We start from the raw sequence: 24,375 nt of genomic DNA on the forward strand, positions 1-24,375 counted from the left end.
ATTATAAATGTGTTCCCTGCAAGTAACAATCACTTGGTCCTCATAATTTTCCATCTCAAATACTTCAAAAAGCCAGCCTGCAAGTCTGCTCAAAGACCATCTGTGGGGCTGTGGTTCTATCAAAATGATACAAGGTGTCACAAACAGTAACAGACAGACACTTAACTGCGTGTTCTAAAGAAGGTCAGTCTTGTACTAAAGCCAGAAACACAAAATATACAAGGACCACCTACGCTTCCATTTTGCCAAGATCTTAAAAGCATATTTACAAGTTGTAATGTCATTAAGTAAAAAAAAAAAAAAAATTAAAATCTTCCATTACTAATGGACTACAAACATATATAAACTCACATGAACATTTGTTTCTAACCTGATCCTACTGCAACTTTGCTCTAATGAAGTGTATGTCTTGACAGACACAAATTACTTCAAGGACCTTCCAGGTAAATCAGCCTATTAAGGAACTACAGTTTTTCCACCCCAAAGAATAGTTAGAAAACATATATTAACCATTTGGAAAGTGGGCTGAAACAGGACAATTTAATAGCACTTGTCTATGTGGAAGATAACTGGTTTCTAAGTTTCTGCCAGACTAACCTCTCAATTGCCCTGTCACTGGAAAAACAGTAGGAATGCAAAGGTGTATAGGAACATGAAGAACTGCTGGTTATTTCCAAAAATATGGTATTTTATCACACCTAGCATAGGAGGAGTTTTTACACACAACTACACATGACAGCCAGGCATATTGCCAAACACCCATTATAAACCTGAGCCAACAGCCAAATCAGGACAGAGCCCCAGCTCAGCACCACAGCTCACTAAGGTGCTCCTTACTGAACTTACACAACCAGTGTGACACAATTCTGCACAGTATCTGTCTGAGCAGGAAATCTGGAGTTAAAATTACTGACAGCAGCAAAATGAGAAGGCTGAGAAGTATCCGTAGCAGACCCTGCTAACAGAGCCAGGGAGACCTACAAGCTGCTCAAGGCAGTCAAATAACAGCCTGTGATCAATAGGAGCAAATACTGCTGGCAGATCAAGCAGGATCAAGACTACATAAGCCACTGCAATCTGTATGAATAAGTAAATCATGACAGACTCCTCTGAAAGCCATGCTGTTAGGCTGATGCTTGAAAACCTTAACTTGCTAAAACAGTTGGATAGTGTCAGTAGATAAGACAGTAAAAAGTACTGTTAACACCTTCTTTCAAGTCTGGCCTGGTATATGGTAAAGTAAGTGGCACTAAGTGGCACAACACCCCCATCCCCACTATTTTTTCTTTTCCTACTACATACAAATGCAGAAATAAGGTTGTTAGTAAATGTTAAATACATTAAATTACAAAAGCAAACAGTAGGTCAGTAAAACTGGTTAGCATAGCTAACTGAGAACTGAAGGGAGTCCTGTGACAAACTCCTGTTAGTTCTCCCTGTTCCCTTCTCAGGCTGACCACAAAAAGGTAGTCAAGAATAAGTGAAGGAGTGCTTTTTGTGAGAATCCTAGCTCTTCCCATCCGCCCTAGTTCTGCTTCTACTGAAGCTCTAATCACTTTATTTGTAACTAAGTTAGGTCAGAATGATTTTGAAAATCCAGTACAGATCGTTTTAATGATAAGATTGTGAAAGAATGAACTCTCCAGGTCCTGTAACACTATATCCAAACAGCATTCTACAAGCTTGTATTCACCAACAATTGTGGGATTCTGTCTGCTTCCAGGATCTCAACAGAGAGTCCAGCTTGCCTACCCCCTGAAACTTAATTTAACAGATGCAAGGGGCACTGAGGAGGTATAAAAACCACAAACTACTAACAACAAAATTCAGCTTGAAGATAAGAAGTTTATAAACAAACATTAAGGGTTACTCATCAAAATGTTGAGAACTGTACTTTAGTTACAATAAACAAGAACCAGGAGCTTAGCTGGCTATCAGCACATATTATTGGTACTAATAAAGACAACTGAGAACAAAATTAACTTTTTTTTTTTTTTTTTTTTTTTATGAAATAGGTAAAATTGTCATTGGTTGCACGGGATTGCTGCCAGTAGAATGATCCCAAACAACCTAAGACTCAGGATTAGTAACACACAAACAATCCAGAGAATATTTAAGAATGATCCACATCAAGAACTGAAGAAATGTTATAATATTTATTATAGGTGGGCTGAGTGGCAGCCTTCCACACTACTGAAGTAATAACTGTCCCAATGCCACTCATTTTTCTTTATAACTATATTTTGTCTTGATTTTAAGGAGAAAATTCTTTAAGTAACTTCCAATTAAAAACAGAAATAAAAAACCTGTCTGTGATCTTTCTGGGTTTCTCTTGTTTCCCTACCGAATTGTCAGTGAAAGCCAGACTGGCTGGCTGCTTTCTCCCTGATGATAAGTGGATATACACTCTTCCCTGTGCCTTGAAAGCTTTGCTTTACTGCACATTGGTGTACCTCCCACAATTAGTGAAACAGCCATTTCATTTGAAGGCTAGCTCAACATTTTACATGCTCCTTTAAAAGGTTTTGCTCAGTAACTTGAAGTTGTTTTTAGTTACTTCCAAAACAACTGTTTTATATACCAAAACATTGTTTTGCTTCAGCATTTTAGAACAAGGTATACGCCATGGTATTTTAGTTCCTATCCTGCTGTTAGAAGAGCCAAATGATATTAACTTAATAGATTCTTTCAAGTGTGTTAATTTTTAGTTATTTTTAATATATTTCTTTTTTGTTTTGCTTACTTCAAAGAAACAACTAGTAACACCATACTACAGTGAAACAGATGTCGTGTCTACTGGTTTATTTCACAGAACTTTCTGGTTTCCTCTGGAAAGGCAGTACAAGGAAAACAAACTCTAAGAAATTTAGTGGACACACAGTGGGGTCATTTGTCACATGATTTTTTTTTTTTTAAGCCCTCTGGATATGTCTCTGCTGCATCTTTCAAGGTACCAGAAGTAGTGAACCATCTGCTCAGCCTGTACTGCTCTCCACATGCCCAGCAAGGCTTCTGAGACTTCAATTAGATCACCCAGCTCTACTTGCACTGAACAACAGTGCAGCAACAGCTGAGCAGCACTGGGAGGAAGCAACTTTTCCTTGAGCAAAAACCTTGCTGTCCAGCTGCTTGCAAGCAGTTTCATGGCAGTCTGCTAGGAGGAGCTTCTCCTGCTTGTTCCACCCGAGAGAAAACACAAGTTCCCCTAGCCAGAGCAGCCTCAGAGGAAGGTATTTCCTGTGGCACTCTCTGCTCTCCAACTGAGAGGAACCAAACCAGAGAGCACCTTCACTGAGATCTCTGAAACATAATTTTAACAAGATAAGGTTTTGGGGTGATTTGTTTTCTGCTCGTTAGCTCCTTCCCTATTAGCTCTTTTGATATTTTTAAATATCATCTACACTGTATTCTTTTTTTATGAGAAAAAAAGGTTACGGTCGTGCCATCCCATGAGTGAGAGTCTCCTGATGGCTTCACTCTAATGATTTTTGGTCACTGTTGATCAGCAATATCCCTTTTGCTGATGTAATAATCATGAGAAAGCAGCCTTGCATTGTCACAGTTCCAGTGACAACTGAGGATAACGTGGGAACTTCTGTGTCCTCAGCTTACCTCGTGACACAGAAAAACACTATTCTCTTGTCTTAGTTACACATCTTGTAATTGCAGGGGCTTGGGGCATTGGATTCAGAGACTCTCTTGAACTAATTGCTGTACTAACTCTTATGGCAACAGCAAGCCTGTTTTGCCAGACTATTCTCTCTAAACTCTCTCACTGTAATTAATACAGCACCTGTTACTACAACAACAAATTGTTTATTCATTGAGCCTAAGTACCCTCTAGTTTTCTCTCATTGTTGGTTTGCATGCTCCGCTTCTTTGCTTTCTAACCAATAGCTGTCCCCTGTCCACTATATGTGCACAAGCTTTCTTTGATGTTCCTGGAGCATTCATCCAGCATAAGGGTGCCAGGACTAAATGCTACTTTCAGCACAAGTAATACCAAGAGAGTGCATGTGTTTCACTGAAATATGAACACAGCAACATTTCAGCCAGGATCACAGAGACATTGACACGCACAGCTTTGACATTTGTACCCATTCTACTATGATCTACACAAGATTAAAGGCTTATGACTATGTTTCAAATCTCTCTTATGATCAGTATTTTCAATTGCTAACATGAAACTGTACCTCGCTCATTCAGATGACTTCTTTACCAGTGAAATTTCACTGCACTTGCAGACGTATTTCCCCAGGGATTTTCTGATGGTTCCTCCAGAAAGGGGTAAAGGTGGTGTTAACTTGACAAGGTTAAGTAGTTTTTTAAATCAAACTTTGACCATAAATTTGATACCAAGCCTTTGGTAATACTCTTCTGTTCACTTAAATGAAGCATTACTGACTGAGTTCTACTAAAATAAATTTACATAAACCCAAACTTTTTTTTCACATGTTCTGTTGCACTTTAGCTGCCATCTCAATTTAAATGCTAGGCAAATAGAGGAACAAAATTCTGCTAAGCAGATTGGTGACAGCATAGAAAGACATGCTGCTGCTCAACTCAGAGGCACTTCCACTTTTATGCATGATTAGATGCTGATAATTACTTTATTACCACTATAACTGTAATAAATTTCTAACTTGAACAAAAACTACAGGAAATATTAGGCAATGTAGAGCAATTTTAGCTGGATCTTAGTTTTATGTACTTCCATTTCCAAGTAGTGTTTCAGTCATGCTAATTGCTTTTCGTAGGTCACCCCAGCCTAATGACCTGGTTAGCTTAACCTGAGACATCACTTCTTGAAAGAAACTGTCTCCACAGTAACTTTTAATTCTAAAATCTACATATTTGTAGAATGAACACTGTCTTCTATAGTATTATGAGCCAAGGTAAGTTGTCATAAATGTGGGTTCAATTTAACCAGTTCACCTCATGAGCTGTCTACAGAGAGCATTTATTTCATCAAAAGATGACAGATAGTAAGGGATTTTTAACTGGATTTTATACTGGGCTCACCTGAACTCACGACAAACAGTTTGTATGACTAAAGTCACAACTTGTTTTGACAGTGGCTTTAGTGGATCCAGAATCACCGATGCTACTTAATGCCAAGTCTATTTTACCTTACACAGCGATTTTAACAATTCAAAGAGCTGTTATTTACAATAGCAACCTCTCTTCCCCCAACAGACTGTGCTGTCAACATCTGAATGGCAAACACTGAAGCTGTATAGATCCTTTGCGTTTTGTTTTTGGCATACATTGATATATGCTATTTTATTCAGTTTTTAAATACTATTTGCATTAAGCCAACTAACTAAACTAAACAATAGAACTAACGTCCCGATTTCCAGTCTGGCATCACTAGTTTGAAACTTTATGGTAACTCCTTGAAGCATATGCAAATTAAGTAACCTTTTTAGTTTTTACACAGGAAACAAATAAACAAGACACTTGTTACTACTCAACATAAGGGGCAAAAAACTTGTCAACTGGAATACCCGAGACTGTCATTAATACTAATACTACTTTGAGACCTTCTATGAAAGCACTCGCCACAGATGTGAGTTCTGCATGGCAAGGTCTTTATAAAGACAGCAAAAATGAAATGGTGGCAGCAGTATTGTCACTGCTGTTTGCAGAACAGCTTGTCACGTTCTGACAGCGCCAGACAGGCTAAAGTTGCAGGAAAGGCCACTGATAATTGGTGTTGCCTTTTGGTCGTACGACTGCAGATGCAGCCGGCAAGCTTGCTGCCGAACGCCGCGGGCCGAGCCGCAGGATGCGGGCGGTGGGAGCGGCGCAGCAGCGGCGGGCCGGGCGCGGGGCAGGGCAGGGCAGAGCCCGCTGCCATCGCTCCCACAATGCACCCGCTCCCGCACACACGCACGGACACACACCGAGACACTCGCACAGCGGGCACGCACACGGGCGCGGGCTCTCCCGGGGCGAACGCGCTCCGGCACACGGCCCCGCTCCCGCCGCCGCCCCCCCGGAACCAACTTACCCCCGAGTTACATCCCATTCACCAGCCCGGGCTTCCTCTGCCGCCCCTCCTCTGCGCGCCTGCCTCTGCTGCTGCAGAGAGGCCACATATGTCTGCAAACACTTCTAGGCAGAAACCAGCCAGTGCAGAACAAAGACAGCCGGGGTTGCCTTCATCTCGGCACAAGGCAGCCAGTAGCTATTTTCAAGCTTGTTCGCTCTCCCCCTCTGAGGGCACCCTGCTCTGTTTCTCCCTCTCTCTCTCTCCTCTTTGCCTGTCCAGCTACTGCACAACACGCATCAATTATTCATTGCTTGTCTCCCGGTTTCCAGGCAAAACCAATCACAGATGGAGTCTTGCTAATGGGCTCATGCCGTACTTGCCAACAGGCTATTTGTGCTCAAGCTACAACCCTCTAGAGACAATAAAGAGAATCAGGTTAAGCTTTAAAACTTCACACGTACGCGAACAGACCTAAAACGGCGATAGACATGTAAGCATCCCTATGACATTGCTTAGGAGTACGTCTTCGGCATACAGCATGGCAGAAGGCTGCTGTAAATCTTCCGAAAGGGTTTTAAGAAAATCAAACACTCAGAAAAATCTCACCTCGGCTGCATGTTACTGATATTGATGGTTCTCTTTTCTGTCTCTAGTGATCCATGTCTTGCTTTCCCATTACACAGAGAGCTACGTCCTTCTCTCATTCTCGTGCACACACGCGCACACGCACACACACACGCAGCCACAGCCACTTTGCCAGAAGGAAGAGAGAGAAAGAGAGGAGGAAAAAAAAAACCACCCAGGCAGCTCACATTTCAAACTTGCAAGGAGGGGTGGTGCTTAAAACGCTAGGACAAAGCCTCTGTCTCTGGCACCCAGTCAAAATACTAAAATAAATCCCCTCGATCAATTAATTGGAACCAACACTTGTTCGAGCCAGCGTAACAAACCATTAAGGGCACCGGGGCTGAAAAGTCTCGAGATTTGGGAAATCTCGTACCCTTGCTTCCCCCCTACCCTGTTTGCTGAATGCTGTTGACTAAATCCATCAAACTAGTCATGCTAATTAGCGTCCAGGGCAGCCTGGGCGGCGGAGCAGCGCCCGGGGCGGGCGGCCCCCGCGGCCGGGAGTTTCCTTCCGGACCGGCCGCCGCCCTGCGCCGGGCAGGGGGTACCGGCGGGCCGGGCAGGGGGTACCGGCGGGCCGGGCCGGGCCCGGGAGGGCCGCGGGGGAGGTCGCTGCAGCGGCGGCGCCGGCTGCGGGCCCCAGGGCGCCCCGGCGCTCCCGCTCGGCGGAGCGACGGGCGCCGTCCCTCCGCCGCCAGGGGAAACTGAGGCAGGCGGGAGGGGGCTGCGGCTGCCACCGGAACCGCTGTCACCTGCGGGACAGCCCGCCCGGCCCGGTGCCTTGAGCTGCGTTTGCGAGTTCAGGTCTTCACCTTGGCCGGGCGCACGCTGCTCCCAGGACAACACCCGTTCCCACGCCACTGCCAGTTGTGGGCTGCCCATGGAAGAGTTTTAAACACGTCCAGCTGTGCCTGCGGTGGTCAGAGTTTCAACTGACAGCGCCGAAGGGGGGTGAAAAAAAGAAAAAAAGGCAACAAACAATCAACCCCCAGGAAGCCAATGTGACAATTCTTTGCTGCCTCTCAAAGGGAAAACTGGCAGTTTAAGTTGTGGCCAGCCGAGCACCAGCCTTTTCCTGCCACCCTCCGCGGTGCAGTGCCACTTCCTTCCCCGCACAACCTGCACAAAGGCACCTCCACCTCTTAAAGGCGCACCCGGCCCCCTCGCAGTGAAGCGGCCGGCAGGTTCCAGCCAGAAACAAACAAAATACAAACACAAACAAGAGGACTTGAGACACAATACTGTCACTCCAGCAGAATTCCTTTCAGTGAAAAAATGGCCCCAGCTTCCCTTGCCATGCTTACAGTCACTTAACTGTGCTTCCCAAACACCTTAGCAGAGAGTTGGCAACATGACAGATTGGAGCAGCAAACTATCACAGATATCAAAGAGCAGCTCTTCTCTGAAAAATGATTCCACAAAAAAGCATTGTCAGATTTCGTGTTCTGTTTTTTCCCCCCAGGGAATCCACTGCAAACAGGTAAGAGTAATGTGTGCTCTCACTTAACTTCCAGTCCTGATGTAGGATCTCAAGGTCAGCCTGTCAGGCAGGGTTATTGCTTTCTCTCCACAGCCATCAGACCAGGCAGAGCTGCAAACCAAACCCTCCACAATCTGTGCAATCTCAGAGCTGATCAAGTGTGGCTGAAGGAAGCCTTCACAACAACACGGCTGCTACAGGTGGTGCAGGACTCAGCACTGTCCCACACCTGTACAGCCTGGGCAAGCCTTCAGCTGGGTCCTCATAGATGCAGGTGGACCCATGGGGCTGCTGAAACAAACTCTCACACAAAATCTAGTTTCCGTTGCAGCTGGTCAAATTTTAGATTCAGTCACATGGAAGAAAAGTACAGAACCTCATACAATTTTTTCATTGCCTTTCAGAGTAGACAGATCGTTTAGGTGGTGTTAATTATGCAGCTAGACTGGCAGAATAGGTATAGGAAGTACAAGTTTTAGGGGACTGTCAAAGAGTTCAGACTTGGTGGATGTGAATGAAATTGATAATTGCTCTAAAGCTACATGAATTCTTGATTGAATAAACATTTCTGTACTTGTTTCAGGTTTTACTGCATTTACAGAGTTTTCACACAAAGCTATCAGAGTGTTTTGCTGTATTTTGAAAAAACACAAAGCAGCAACAAGAACGTATCAGGTGGTCGCAAGGTCCCAGATACTGAGACTGGCTCCTACTTCATACAAGCCTTGATCAAGTTATTTTCTGAGGGTGAAAAGTAATTTCATTTTTTCTTTAGAGAAAACACATTCCCCAGTGTCCTATGTTTTCTTCTCTACCTCCCGTCACAAGTAGTATCTCTCTGCAATTAAATTGCTCTTTCTAGTGTAACAGTGTAAGTTTCTCTTTTAAAGCTGCCTGTCTTTCAGAGGAAGTGGTTTAGAGTAGACAAATCACTTATCTAAAAATTATGTACTTACTTCTCCTTTGACAAATCTTCAGCAGGTTTCTAATCCCACCCTGCCACTTGAAATATCACTTTCTGTGATGACATTTGAGTCACAGTTGTCAGAAGCATCAGGCTCTGTAGTCAAATGGATTAAATCACACTTCATAGCATGCAGTATTTTGAAGGAGGAGTGGTTTATCATTTGTAGAAATTAATCATAACAGTTTTTTCTCTAGGGCAAATTCCCAATCATTTTTAAAGATTACTATGTTTAAGCCCCTCTGACAGCAGTATGTCAAATTACATCACAAGGAAGGTTATCTCAGGCAATGATAACTATTAACACAACTCACTGAAGACACATACTACTGGGAGAAGCAGGTCTGTACTATGAGGCACCTTTTTTTATGCAGGGGTGGGAGAGCAGGCTCTTTGGCTGTGCTTTGTGGGGCTCTGTTGAGGCCCCAGGGATCTCAGTGTCTGGGGGTGTGCCTGCCGCTGGCTGTTGTCCCAGCTCAGCCCCACAGGGGAGGGGAGACAGGGGTTTGAGTGCTACAGGGGGGGGAAGAGGAGACCCCTACTTGGACCACCTCTAGCTGATTAAGGGGAGGAGTTGGAAGATTTTCAGAGAAGTCCTGCTTATCTCAAAGTAGGAGGCAACATTTGTCTGTTTAGCATATGATGTCCATGCACAACAATATTACCACCAAACTTCCCAAATCTCAATCCTGTCAGCCACTGCTTGGAACAGAAGCAAGTCATGTTCTTACAGCATTGCTCTTTGCTCTTCATGGCAAGACACCTCTCTGAAAAGTGTATTTTTAAGAAGTCAGAAGCCTGTCCTTAAGTTGTGATGATGCAGCAGACATGCCCATGGAACTCCAATTTTTTATGGTGAGCAAGGTAATGATGTGAACCACTTTCATATGTTCAGGTGCCTTTGATTGCTCAACACAAACAGCACGATCCTTATCTTCAACTGCTTCAAGTGAGATAGTCTTTGGGCATAATTCTCACTTCTCTCCTGCCTTGCCCCTCTTTGGTGATATTGCAAAAACTTAATAAAATAGGTCAACACCTGTAATAAAAATGCAGACCACCAACAGCAAAAGAAGGAGAGGCTGCAGAGGGGTGGAGAACAAATCACCTGTTTGGATACTTCACTATCAAGAAGACTGTACAGGAGGGACAGCGTCATGTTCTACTCTAACATCATTGTGAGAGGTATGCTGAGAAAAGAGCAGGGAAAGGAAGCATAAATGGGTAAGGAAAATCTCTTCAAGTAACTGTAATAGCAGTTATTGCCCACTGAGTCACAATATAATCCTTTAGCAATGCAAATTTTCTATGACCAAAGATTTAAAGGTTTATCTCAGGGGCCAATCTTTATTCATTCCAGTTTTGCTGCACTGCTGAACACAGCAGGGTAGTTCCTTACAATATTTGTCTAGAGCAGGTTATTTGCCCAAGAATTAGTTCCCTGCATATGTATATATTTTACTATTGATTCAAGGGATTCAAAAAACTCTTTAGAAGGCTTACAATTACATAGTTGAAATACACAGAATACATGGATCAGTGGCCTCGTCGATTTTTCCTGATGTTTCACAGTAGGTTGAATCAGTTGAAGCTGTTATAAATCTAAGGGCTGCATCCCAGTAAAAAACCAACCATGTACTTGAAAAAACAAAAATGAAAATCCTTTGACTCTGCATCAAGTGTCTTTCATGCATAACCCATTTTTACATAATCAAATAAACTCCTTCCAAGAAGAGGTGTGGAAGGAAAACCCAGTATTTAAAAGCACAGTAAAAAAAGACCCTTTCACACGATTGAGTCCTATCCTGTTTAAGTTAAGAGATTACTACACTGCAAAGAATTCTATGAGTAAGGGGCATACCCTTTGGCAACCTTCTGCATTAGGCTTTTTAAAACAAAGGTAGGAGTGTTACAAAAGATAGTAACACAGCATCTGTTTTTTTCCATGCTGCCCATGACCACTGTTTGCTTGTAGCCCTTGGTAACTAAATGTTTTAGTTAACATTTAGTTAACTCTGATCTGAATCTGGAAACACCAAATGCTGTTTTGGATGCACACAGCAATTGGACCAAAACACTCAAAATCTTCTGAAAGCCCTTATGCCCTATTAACTTTCAAGGCCCTGAACATGCTCATGTTCTTGTTACCCCATTACAAAACAATACTCCTTCAAGCCTCTGCAAAGATTCAGGACAGACTTTTAGGCACTCTGCGGAACAAGTGAAAAAATATTTGGAAAGGGAGATCCACTTTAAGTCCATCTAATAATGTTACAATTTTCTAATCTCTATTTCCTTCATTCTCCCTTTTAATTTAATGTCTTTACCATGTGCAGAAAACAAGATGATCTATAAAATCACAATGCAAAAACCACTCAGAAATACACAGTGAAGCCATTCATTATGTTCGTATCTTTGGTTCTCTTCACAGCTATACTTTTATGGAAAACTGCGAAGCAAAAGTAACCAAAGCACGCAGAAATCAAGAAAAAAGTACACTAAGGAAAAATCCCGTCTGTAATGTGGTGTGGCAGTCAGAAGAGGGGCTTTGCAGACGTAAGGTATCACTGTAGTGATGGCATCAGCGCAGAGTTGTCCCCAGCACTATTTCACACACAGCAGAGCCACTGCCGCTGCCACCTCACAACCCAACTTGTTCATCGGGCAATTTTAAAGACAGATGCAACATACCCCACCTGTGATGCTCTGCCCTTATTTTAATGTATCTATTTTGCTACAAATGCTAATGCATGTTTTAAAATCTGCTTTTCACTACATGGGAGCTTCATTGTTCTTCTAACTTCTGGATGCTTCTCGTGGAATTCCTTGGTAAACTGCAGCATGGCACAAATGGCTTTCAGTGCCTCTTGATACCTGGGCTAGAGCTCATGACATCTCTAGCAAATCAGAAAGAAATAAAAATTAACTGAAGCCCTTTCCATTCAACATCCATTTCTTCAGCATGATCAAGTGGATTTCAAAAACATCCTGATTTTTCACTAAGCTTTGATAAAATATTTCTATACCACATCTTGCAAGCTGCTTGATTGTCCTCATGTAGTTTAAGACATTTTTTAACCTTCTACCACTTTGGGGGAATATCTGATGAACTGTTCTTTAGATTTCAAACAGATCTTTCAGCATTCATATGTTCTGCAAAGTACTAAAAACTTTGTTATAATAAAGCAAGACTTTCAAATGTAATGAGGACTACAACCTCTCCAAGAAAGTTTTAGTATGCACTTCAATAAGCCATTTTTTCTCCTGCTTTTCAAGATGGTTAAGAATATATTCTCCCTAAAAATATTTGGTTTTACTGAGCATAGAGCAGAAGCCCCACCTCTGGCAAGCTGTGGGTTAATTAGAGCTAAGCTTTCTCTCCCCCTGATTAATTGTTCAAGGGAATAAGAAGGCAGCTCTGAAGACAGCAACTTAATCAGGTCTCACTGAAAGAAGATAGAAAACTATTAGAACAGCAGCCTGTGAGGCAATGTAGAAGTAATGGGATGCAAAAGAGTAAATGAAACTGAAGCTTGGAAAGTGGAAGCCCTGCTAGGGCACCTGAACACTTCTTGGCCTTGTAAATCCAGACTGAACTGGCTTGACTCTTCACAATTATTTTCCAGAAATATAAATTGCATGAATATTCCCCATTAAGATTTCAAAAGAATAAGCCCTCCATGAATAGGCAATCCCAGTGACAATTTTCCTTTATCTTTTCCTCCTAAGTCTTCATATCCAGTTGACACTTCATACCCCAGCCCTATCACAGCAGTGTCAGGAGCTGCTGCTCTGCTTTTCTGGCTCCACTGGAGTTGTCTTCCCCTCTGCAGGGGGACTCCTCTTGGTCCCATTTCACCCAGCTGCCTCTACTCCAAAAAATAGGTTTGAGGGGAAATCTAGGCTATTTGCTTATATCCTTTTTATTATTACTTTTTAAAACCAATCCACTAATATATGGAAGCTATCAGTTGTGAGAAGGAATGTGATACAAACATCCTGAGTGGCATATAAATGCAGTAAGAAAAGATGTAAAGAGAAGATATGTCCTTCATTACCCTCACAATTTACATTCTATACACAGGAAAGCTCACGACAGAACTTCTTCTCTGCGCTATCAGTGAACTGTGAGAGCATTAAAATGAGAAAGGTGAGATGCAGTGCTTTTTTATTTTTATTTATTTTTAAAAACTCTATGAAAACAACACCGAATGTCACTTCTTCAAATCAATTGTGGAGTGTAGAAAAGCACTGAAAGTGCATTCAGACATTTCATGAAGCCATATCACACATATGAGGGGTTATACAATAATCAAATAGATAAAATCCAAAGTTACAAATTAAAAGAAAAGTTACAAATTGGTGGCTATGCATCACTGTCTTGGAAAGCTTCCATCCTGGAATACAAAGACATTCATCATTTGGAGGCCAGCTCATGCTTCTAGCTTTGTATTTAAACAACCCCATGTACCATCATCATACACTTTTTATATCAATGTGCCAGAAAGCCATACAGAGTTATTTTTAGAGGACTCTGAGATGAAGTACAGTTTAGCTTGCTGAGTAGCCTAATAAGGCAAAATGCTCTTGGTGAAGACCAAATGCAGTCACTGCCACTCTTCCCTCATACTCTAATCAATTTCTAAGAGCATCCCTTAATTTTTCCCACTTACTGAAGATTACTGTATTACCAGCAGGATAGAACTAGAGGGAGAGAGGCATTCTTTATAGTTTTCTCCATTTTGACAATCAGAGTGATTGAAGAAAAAAATGGAATGGTCTGAAAAGCAAGTGGCTTTGCTCACAGTTAAAGAAACTTCTTCGTAGACAATCATTTTAAGAGAAACAACAGCATAACATCAGTTTTTGCTTCCAGAAACTGCCAAAATCGGCTCTCAGTCAACTCCAAATACTTCAAGGCCTCAAAGCTTCCAAGAGGATATAAAGGACTCCCAGAGAGTATTGATGTGCTTGAACACTAGCAAGAATCTTAAAACTAAAAAAGTTCCCAAATCTACTACATTACTTTTGATCTGAGAAAAATGCTCATTTTGACATGTTAATGCTAGGAGGAGGGTGATGGTTAATGGTAGAGGGGGTGATTCTGTAACAATTCATGAGAACAGGATTAAACCCAGCAATTAACAGAGGTTTCTATCTTTAGTAATTATTCATATACCTGTTCAGTTGATTATAAGTCATAGCTCCAGGCTGTCTGCCTGCTCTGCTAGGACACAGACAGCAACCTTTGCTAAATTGACTCCACTGGCTACGCTCATGCTGCAGGAGCTGCTTTCAAGGACAGATGTACAATGTTATATGGGTAAAGAGAGGAGCAAATTAAAGATGGGTGTTCTGTCAGGAAAAGGACTGAAGAACTTGTGTCAGCATTTCTCTACATTATTAGGACCACAGATTTTTAACCCTTCACTACCTAATACTTAGATTTAACAAGAATTTTCCTTATTACATAGATAGCAAAATCGCATCTTCTCAAATGAAATACTGAAAATACAACAGTTAAGAACAAAATACAAAGGCCGTCAAGATAAATAATCATCTACCTACATATAGATATAGAGGGATTCCAGTAAGAGCATTCAATCCTTCTTAAACTGTGCTTCACTTTAAAGCATCATAGCTTGTGGGTTAAATAAGCTGAGTACAGTAGAACATGATGTTACCAAAACAAACTATTACTACACAAAAGTATCACTCACTTTGAGGTCACCAAAATATACCTGGCACATTCCTACCAAACAGCTACACTCACATTTTTGTTTTTCTTTTTACCATCTTCTGTATATTTCACTTTACAGAAGTCTATGTATTTTTTAAAGGATGCTGAAAATCTTCTAGGCCTGAGAAATCTTTAGCAGTACAACCACAGAGGACAGCCCTGCTGCCAGCTCCTACCAAGCACAGACACAGTTCATACTGGCAAGAGGGTATGCCTTATATTGCCCTTACTGGGCTCTCACTTAAATTAAATTTACAATTGAGGGTTTCTGTGATACCACTAAAAGAAGACTTATGGCATACATATAAACATATCCTACTTTATTAGAAGATTTCTAGCAGAGATCTAGCCTACTTTGAGTCTAAGAGCAAGTCTACACCTTGGAATATTCACACTTCAAGATCTTCTAATAACTACATCCATCTGTTAAATAACTTACATTCTGACAGAATATAAAGCAATAGTATAGCAATGAAAATACACATATTCTGGAAAATATCCAACAATATTTAACACTGTTTCTTACTTCTCTCCTGCAACATCATATGCAGAGTTTCACAGAAGTTGTGCTTTTATGATTTACAGGCACCAGAACAGAATCTTGTCCCAAGAGATGTTTTGATCAAGTCTAGAATCCTTCCCTGTGAATGACAGGAACTATCCTCTTTTTAATCAATAGGAGTCAGTTGAGCCTCTCTGTCCACTGTCACCTTGGTGAGCTGACTGTCCACAGTCAAAAGACTGAGTGTTAAGGATTAAATATTTCACAGCAGAAGCTTTAAAACGGGAAGTTTGATGGCAAGCTATTTTTAATGAAGCCTTCAAAGTAAAATCAGGAAAATTTGGCATGTTTCCTTAGGCCACAATGTGGTTTTACTTTTTGTTTCATATTTAAATCCACTGTTAAATAAACATTACAGTTGAACATATTCTTTGAAAGCTTAACCAGACAACTGTATTTTAATAACTTAATTTCTTTTAATTACTTAAAGTACTTCGAGAACACACACTCAAGTATCTCCTCTAACTTCAAAAACTGAAGTGAAAGTTCAGGTGCAATGAGACCAGCTTAAATGAGAGAGTACAATCTGGAGAAGATGAGAAAATCAAATTTTGGGTACTTCAACTTCAGAAAGCATAATTGGGTCTGATTTTCTAAAAGTGCTAAATCTCCTGCTGCTACAAGCATCTTTAACAGATTTTCAGTTCAGCACATCCATGAACCGAGAAACCACAGGTCATTACCACAGCTTTTAACTTTTGGCCAAACAGTCAATGTCAACTCTTCTAACTATTTACTGACTAGTGCACCTTTATAATCAACATTTTCAATTCAAAAGTGCTGGCAGGTTATTTCAGTGAGGCTTAAAACACTTCGGTGTTACTCTGCAAGCCACTTATCTGGGCCTGGAGGACTTGCTGATGGAAAAAAGCTGTGTGGGGTTTAGAATTTAAGCTCATGTTAAATTTTTTTCTTAAAGGAGATGTAATATACTTTCATACCTCCAAAGAAAAGCTAGTTGAGTGCAAGCAAACTGTTTTTTACCAAAGTTAAGAGAAATAGTTACAGAAGTTTCATTTCTTTTTACTTTAGGCAAGGCATTATGAGACATTAACAGAAATCAACACTGATAGAAAAAGCATCTTTGCTTTTGCTTAAAGATGATTTCTGTGATGAGGTATTAGAAATGACAAACCTTCACGAGGCAGGGGCTTCGCAGAAGGAAAGACGAAACTTCTACAGTGCCTCAGATCTCATCAAAACCATTTCTATTTTCTCACATACAGGATATCCACCCCAAATTGCCTTTCTCTTGCTTTGAATCACCTTTACCTCTCTGAAGACATTCTTCTGGGTGAAGGCCTATGATTTTAATATTTATAGCCCTGACAAAATTAGTGTTTATATTCTAGTACTATCTGCATGAGAGATCTGCTGTTTCTTTCTGGGATTTAATGGTAGCTCTTATCTCTACTGAAGGAGCCAAGTTTAGTGACCTGAGTCTCCTCACTTCAATCAGCCCAGAATCATGGGGGTCTGCCATAAACTCCTGTATCAAAGTCACAGAGGGGGAAATGGAAGTCAGCTTTACAAAGCCAGAGCAAAGAAGTTAATGAGTAACTTTCAATACCACTCCTCAACAGCTTCCTCATTTAGTAGAGAGAAATGACTATTTCAGCAAGGTGAGAAGTCTTATTTGCCTTCTAATTCTCTTGGAAATCTTGTCATACCCCTGGGACTAAGGGGGAGAAAGACAGAGGCAAAGATAAAATCAGTTTTAGATGCAAACGGGCAGATGGGAGAGAGATAACCCTAGTTTCTCAACAACCCTCAATATGTCACTTCTGTGCTCCTACTCCCATTCCAGATACATCCCACTGACTGCAAACCCTGCTACACTATAAGTAAACTATTTCAAGTCTATAGCACAATTTTATCTTTCCACACAAGGAAAACAGACTTTTGCTTGGGTTCTCTATGAAAACAAAAAGGTTTCACTTAATTTTTGTTAGCAATACCTCTACAGAAAAGACTTTAGGAAGTAGTGTACATGGCTATAGGTGGTTACTCTTGCTTCAGTGGTTTTACTGGCTTCCAGGGAATGTCATATATGATAACACTTCTCACCTAGCGCATGCCTATTCACCTGTACTCTCTCCACTGGCCTCCAGATTAAAAAAAATAATAAAATACACATACACGCATATTCTTGGTTTGTTTTTTTTTCTGTTGCAGCTTAAGTTACATTACTGAACACTTTTTCCAAAATAAAGCAACAGAGCAATCAGGAAAAAAAACCCCATCTATCTTTAAATTTTGAGTTATGTAGAAGCAAAAGCAGAAGACCCATGCAAGCAGTTTCTGTACTCTGGGAATAAACATGCAAATTCTATCAATTTATGATGAGAAATGAAGAAAACCAAACCACTGATCAAATCAATGTTTTGTTTTAAGCACCACCAGTGCTGCAGGGAGAGATGAACTAAACTGAACATGTATGGGCCCTATGTAAGTAATTTTCTTATGACTAATCACTGGAATTACACTACTGCCCAAAGACACAAGGAGGATTAGAATACCAACATAACAGAAATTATCAGTACTTTTTGTTAACTTTTAACTTTAAAAGTACACTAAAATCTTAAGACTTTGACACTGCCTTATACAACAGCAAGAATAATTCATGGGCATAAAAAAAAGGTCTAAATCCCTACAGAACACCACAGGAAGGCAAGTAACAACCTTAAACCTACCAAAATATGTAACACAATTTACATGATTCTGATAAAATATTTATATTGCTTTCAGACAAAGTATTGACTGAGAGATCTAATTTCATCAAAAACATGAAAACATTCTCTAAATAATTACATCAGATTAAAGAGCTGATATTTAAGCAACAATGTTCTTGCACGGTACTCATCCTGCAAACAGAGGAATGCAAAGGTAAGGAGAAAAACCTGTGTGAAAACACTTCTGTAGTGTGCAGAACAGTACTGAAGATGACTGTGTCAATCAGCTGCAATGCAAGCTAGCAAGTAAGCTCAAACATGGACTGTAAACCTGAAGGAAAATCCATACATTCTTTTAACTGCCAGAGCAGCAAGTGGTGCCCTTGGGAGGAGCAACCAAGACAGAGGGAGCAGTCACCCCTGTTACCTTCTGGGGGGCAGCAGCAAGGAGAAGGGACAGCTTCCAAGACTGAGGTGTGCTTTGGGGAGGCGGCCACACTGGGGATTCCTCCAAATTAGACCAAATTCTCCCAAGCAACCTGGCACACTTTGCTTTCTGCATTTATAAATGAAAGAAAGACAGAGACATCGAAAAGAAGACATTTTGCCCAGCATCTTATGAAATAAAAGCAGTACAATTGGTTTTATTTACAAAGACAGTAAACAGAGAAGTGAAAAAGGAAAGAAGTCACTGTGTCGCCACTTGAGCCCTGCTTGGGAGGAATTCAACACATTAATGTAATCGATTATAGCAGTGCTTAACAGCAAATCCACTGCTCACCTGCTATCCTCACTTCAGGGAACAGACACTGGCTGTTGGTATATCCCACAGGCAGAGGGTGAGGAGGTCACCATGCTCTAGGGGCACTGAGCCAGGTACTGATAAAGAACACTCAGTCCCCTGTGGCAAGACTGGCTCCCTTCTGTCACTGACTGCACTGCCCTGAACAGTCTCATAAAAACATGATCCTTAAACTGAGATGCTCAGTTAAATTGGGTTTCTGACTGCTCTCAGACGAGACCTAATGGTGGCAAATTGTAATTAGTCTAAAAGCTCATGTAACTGAGTTAACACTGTCCATTTCCACAGGAGGTTACTCACTTTTAAGAGCACAATCTCAAATCCAGGAGGAAGAGTCATGACCATAAACTCTGTAAATTCTTGATCTTCTCTCTCAAAAAAAGGCACCAGCAGAAAAATAATGGTGAGACAAAGGCAGTGGGAAGACTCAAGACAGCAGTTCCCAGTTCTCTGACAGGGTTAAGTCAGTTCCCACCTCTTCTGTTCCAACCCTTGCCTTCCTTTACTCTCTTTCCTGTCTATCTCAGTACAAGTTACTCATAGCAAGGACCTTCAAAATGTGTGCAGAGTTTCTTAGCACAAATGGCAGTGATCTCATATGGGACCAATGAGAGTATCAGTGAGTAACATCAACACTAGAACGACGCTACAACCAGCACTGCGTCAGGCCACCAGATAAACCACAGATTACATCCTTTGAAAATTCTGCACTTTCTTCTTTGGTGACTGCAGCAGATGATGTCACCTCCTTAGGACAGAGAGTACCTAGAGTACATTGACTATAGTTGGTGTAACAAATGTTTAGCTCACTAATAAACAGAGTAAGGCAAGAACTAAGTTTTTCAATAACTTCTTTAAGAAGGTAACATTATGTATTTAAGAAGGCTTTGAGTGACATACTTCTTTCTTTTAAAAGGACATATTCCAATCAAGAATGTGACTACAACAATTCCGTTTCAAACTCTGTTCACTTGGCTAAGTGGCTTTTTGCTATGGCTTGGGTTGTGATAAGGCCTGGCTTATCTCGTTACCATCAGCAGCTGCTCAGCAGCACAACACAATGAGCACACTGGTCACAGCTCAGCTCTCGTGCCTACATGGCCAAATTTGGCATCTTGAACTCAGAGATTGTTGCTTAAGGGATTCTGCTTTCACAAATGTTAATTTATTGAAAATGTTTCACTTTACATTTGTCATTTAATGCTTAGTCACTAGGCTGGATCCTTGGAACATTATCCATACGTGGAATTTGGGTTTTTTCTCACTGCCTTCCTCCACTGGCCCCCACTGAAAAAAACTCCTTGAAAACATCTATTCCACAGCACTGACACAGCAAAGCACATCATTCTTTCACCACCTGCTTGCATGCCTGCAGACTAAGATGTAACCAAAGGAGTAACAACCTATAGAATGATACTATCTAACAGCATAGTCCCTCATAAACATGCACACACAAACTCTTGTAGGTACTTTAGGTTAATTTTCCATATAAGTGTTAGGTTAGCCATAAATTGATGAATTTCTATCAGCAAAGGTTTTTTTGCCACTACTTCCTTTTTATTGGTTTCTCCCCTATGGCACAAACCCACTATTTTTCTTTGACATTTTCAGAAACTAACTTCTTTTCATCTTTTGTTACTTTTACATAATGTCATCAATACTCAATATTCTACCTCTGAAAACCAATTTTTAAAAAAATCTATTATTTTCTCCATTCCTCTCCCAGTTACAGTACTGTTATTACCATTTATTCACAGTCTCTTTTCTCTTGCATACATCTACCCTGCTGCCAGTCCAAGAAAAGACTACTAGGCATTGATCAAAGAATGACACTAGCTACAATAATCCTCATTTGGTACAACAGACATACTGCACCAAGTTTTAAAAATAAGATAAAAGTAAAATATAAATAAAATAAAATAGAGGCTTTTATAATATAAAAAGAGAGGGTTTTTTTAATATTCCCTCTAATTAAATAGTAAAGTCAATATATCAGCTCACATCACTACTTTCGATCTCAAAGACCCTAAGTGGACCGCAAATAACCTTAGATGGTAGAGCAAGTGACAACCTTGAACAGGAGACACACAAAATACTTACACAGAAGATGCAGGGCACTTTAAAATGTGTAATTAAAACCAGCACCCAGTCTCCCCCATGGAGTTCAATAAGCAGAGCAATTTCTCACTGTCTGTGCATTAAAAGCTCAGGCAAGGGAAAATGTTTCCATCATATCTACTAACAAGAACTGTTGCTGCGTACACTGGCCTTTCAGACACATGTGGGCTTACACTTCGTCCCTTTGGAGCAGATGTTTAATTGGGAGGAAGTGATTTTAAACATCTGGAGACAACATCTGAGAAGGTGGATGAAGACCACACGGAGCCTTGAGGAAATTAGGTCTATACAATTATGTCACTTCCTAAAATGAGTATTTAGGAGAATTTAAAAAATAAACAACACCAGGAGTTTCAATAGAGAACCTTCAAAATCCTTCCTCTCCTCTCACTTGCCTTCCTGTGCCTTAGAAAATAATGGGTAACTGAGGAGATATAAAGTCCATTAAGCAAGGTTTGACCAATAAGAGATACTGCATTCCTTTAAGGAAAAAAAACAGGGAAAACCCCACCAATTTAGTATCAAGCCTTTAAACTCTTAGGGAAACTAAGCAAACCAGAGTAAATATTTAAAATGCAAAACATTACTCAGTTCTAATGGGTCTCAGGCATACCGCAACAACCCAGATTTCGCAACTACACCTCCAGCATACAGAACAGCAGAAGCCTTCCACTGAGAAGAGCCAGGGGACAGACTCCCCAGAACCCAAGTGTCCAACTTGCACTGGCGTTGCTGGTGATGGCCCCAGACCTGAGCAACTGGCTGCCTCCTGATTTCTAGCTACATCTTCCAGAAGCCAGGTTAGGTTCTTTACTTCACAGAAGAGCCCAGACAGAAAAGAACATCCACCTAAGGTTTTTCTGCTTGGGGAGATGATACACTGGGAAAAAATGAGGGGGACAAACAGATCAGTTCCCATCACTGTGAGTGAAGGTGGCCATGAAATTCAGTTTCAGCAAACATTCAGCAAGACTTCCATTTTTCAAAACTACTTTCCTTAAACACAGTATCACCTACAGAAATCAGACAGCTACTACATCTCTGAAATTCTAATTTCAAACTGCAAACCTTAACAAAATTAAAAGCATGTTTAAATAAAAATACAAACTCAGCCTGGTTTTCCTACCCCTCCTTTCTAGAAGTCACTTACTGTTGTATTGTACACAGGCTGCGATTTTGCACTATCAAATAAGTAAAAATAAATGTTACTTTGCTAGGAGGATTACTGATTGAAAACCTGAAACTTAATTAGGATCAAGTGAACAAAATGGTAATAATTCAGCTCATGCAGAGTTCATAAATCAAGAGGAAAATCACAAGGTTTCACAAAAATTATATGACCAGTAGGTATTTCTCTAAATTGACAAAATCAGTCTCTAAAAATCTTCCTTAAGTGGATGCCAGATCTGAGAGCAGAGAACTGCTACATAAAAATCACTCTAAGTAGCATTGGTAAACCAATGGTGTCTAGGAACATTGAAAGACCTTGTCATAATTTTCAGCCCATAAAACTGCTGGAGCAGCTCCATGGCAGAAGTGAAAGACTCGGAAGAGGCCAGTATGGTGTGTTGTGCCATCACACATTCACTCATGGCTGACATGCTTTGGCTTGACAGTGGAAAAGTCTTTCTTAGAATTAAGCTACAGACTATGGCTTTATGAAAATAAAAATGCAGCTCAAAAGAGCAAGATGCTGTTTCACAACATGCATCGGGGAGGAAACTCTGCTGTTTGCAAGTTCCCTGGTCTTAAGCCTTCAGTGGAAGGTATCTGCTCACCTGGAACAGCAGGGAATGCACACCTGACACTGACAGCTTTATGAGGGGTTTCTGGATCACAAGATTGCCTGGAAATCTCTGTGTACAGATCAATGTATTCAAATCACCCAACTCACACGCCCTGAGTACCAAAACCAAATACCATTTCAAAGTACTGCACTGTCTTCATTCCAGTAGAACTGGAACACAGAATGAACCCTAACACAAGTAGCAAAATTTCCAAGAAAAAAAGTATTGTTAAAAGCTCCATGAAAAACTTCCATTTCTGTCCTGCATGAAAATATGTTACCTCAGCTTTTAGTATGCATTTTTTATTAAAAAATTAAATTAATTAGTTGCTACTAATTAACAGTCAAAGACAGAGAAACAAGCATGCTCTCTCGTCTCAGAGGAGTTAAGATGGTACCCCTCAAAGCTGAGTCAGGAATTAATGTAGTTGTTTCAAGAAACAAAATAGCAAAAGATTCAGTCTTTGGCAGCTTTTAAACCATCTGTTCCACACTATTTTAATCACTTCTGCTCAGTACAGAGATTACGAGTTTCAGTTCATTTGTGATGGAAAAACAAAGAATGCTGCATTCTTTCAGCATGTGGGGGGAAACCCAGAATTCTCCAGAATACTCCCCTGAAAGTGGGGTAGATGAAGAAAGTAACAGGTTTATTGGGTTGCACGCTGGAGCATGATAAAACCACCCTCCCCCTCCATGTGGGATTCCTCCCGTGCTTTGAAGCAAACACAAATTGGAATGTGCCACACAGACCTGAAAAAAGGGGGATGTGGGGAAGGAGCTCTTATTAGCCACTTTATTTTGGCAAAACAATTAGTATCATTCTTTCCAATGAAGAACCCAAAAGTTCCCATTGCTATTTGTTGTGGGAAACTGCTTATTAATGTGAAGAATGTGTTTCCTCTTCTCAGAAGTTACAGACTCACAATGACCTCCTTGTAACACTAGAAGTTCAGCAGGGTAGAAGCAGTAGGTGGGTTGGAAGGGATGAGCCTGTCTTCTCTGTAACACAGTCATTTCTTGTCCCCTCTCCCCATCCCTGAAAGAAGAGCAAACAGCTCTCTACGATGACAAGCAAGCACAGAAGTCTGGTCCCACAGTTCACTCGAACAGATCTGCAGCTGAAAATCTCCTCTGTGCAGCTGACTGCTGGATGAACAGAGCACTTGTGTTTACCTGCCCAAACTATACAAATGACTATTCCCCTATGCCATTTGCATCTCCCCCAAGGAACTGTAAAGTGCAATGCTTCCACTGTGTTGTCTTAGCAGTTTGAAGGGGATCTGACACAGCACTCTGTGCTGCAGTAGAAATGGTGTGTCAGCTCTTTATCAGGGCACTGAAGGGGTCCTCCCCAATATCCAAAGCCAATGTGGTCCTCTTAAAAACATCAAAAAGACTTCTCCAGACCTAAAATGATTTAGTCTGTGATTTGATTAAGATGTAGGTAGCTGAACAGATTTAGTAAAAGGGAACTTGAACTCCACCTAAACATGTCAGCTTGCCCAAGCTCAATGTCCCACTGAAAAGGTTTCTTCTATTGTAAAAATTAATTCTTAGTGTTCCTGTAATCACTAACTCCCATATGTTATCATTTTATATTGATTTAAATGAGAAACTCAGATACAT

General features: G+C 40.9%; 1 protein-coding gene across 7 annotated transcripts in view; it reads right to left on the reverse strand.

Annotated features, from left to right (window-relative positions):
* Positions 1 to 24,375, reverse strand: part of ZMIZ1 (zinc finger MIZ-type containing 1) — a 339,352-nt gene that overhangs the window by 84,322 nt on the left and 230,655 nt on the right. Inside the window, exon 1 of one of the 7 annotated variants that reach the window (XM_038141496.1) lies at positions 6,602 to 17,450. The exons of 5 other annotated variants lie outside the window; for them this stretch is intronic. The gene's annotated coding sequence lies outside the window, so the exon portion shown is untranslated. Of the gene's footprint in view, positions 1 to 6,013; positions 6,578 to 6,601; positions 17,451 to 24,375 lie in introns of those variants that run through there. One more of the 7 variants, XM_038141497.1, reaches the window with a different exon arrangement.

The sequence above is a fragment of the Motacilla alba genome, chromosome 6, assembly GCF_015832195.1.
Source record: "Motacilla alba alba isolate MOTALB_02 chromosome 6, Motacilla_alba_V1.0_pri, whole genome shotgun sequence".
NCBI classification, from domain to species: domain Eukaryota; kingdom Metazoa; phylum Chordata; class Aves; order Passeriformes; family Motacillidae; genus Motacilla; species Motacilla alba.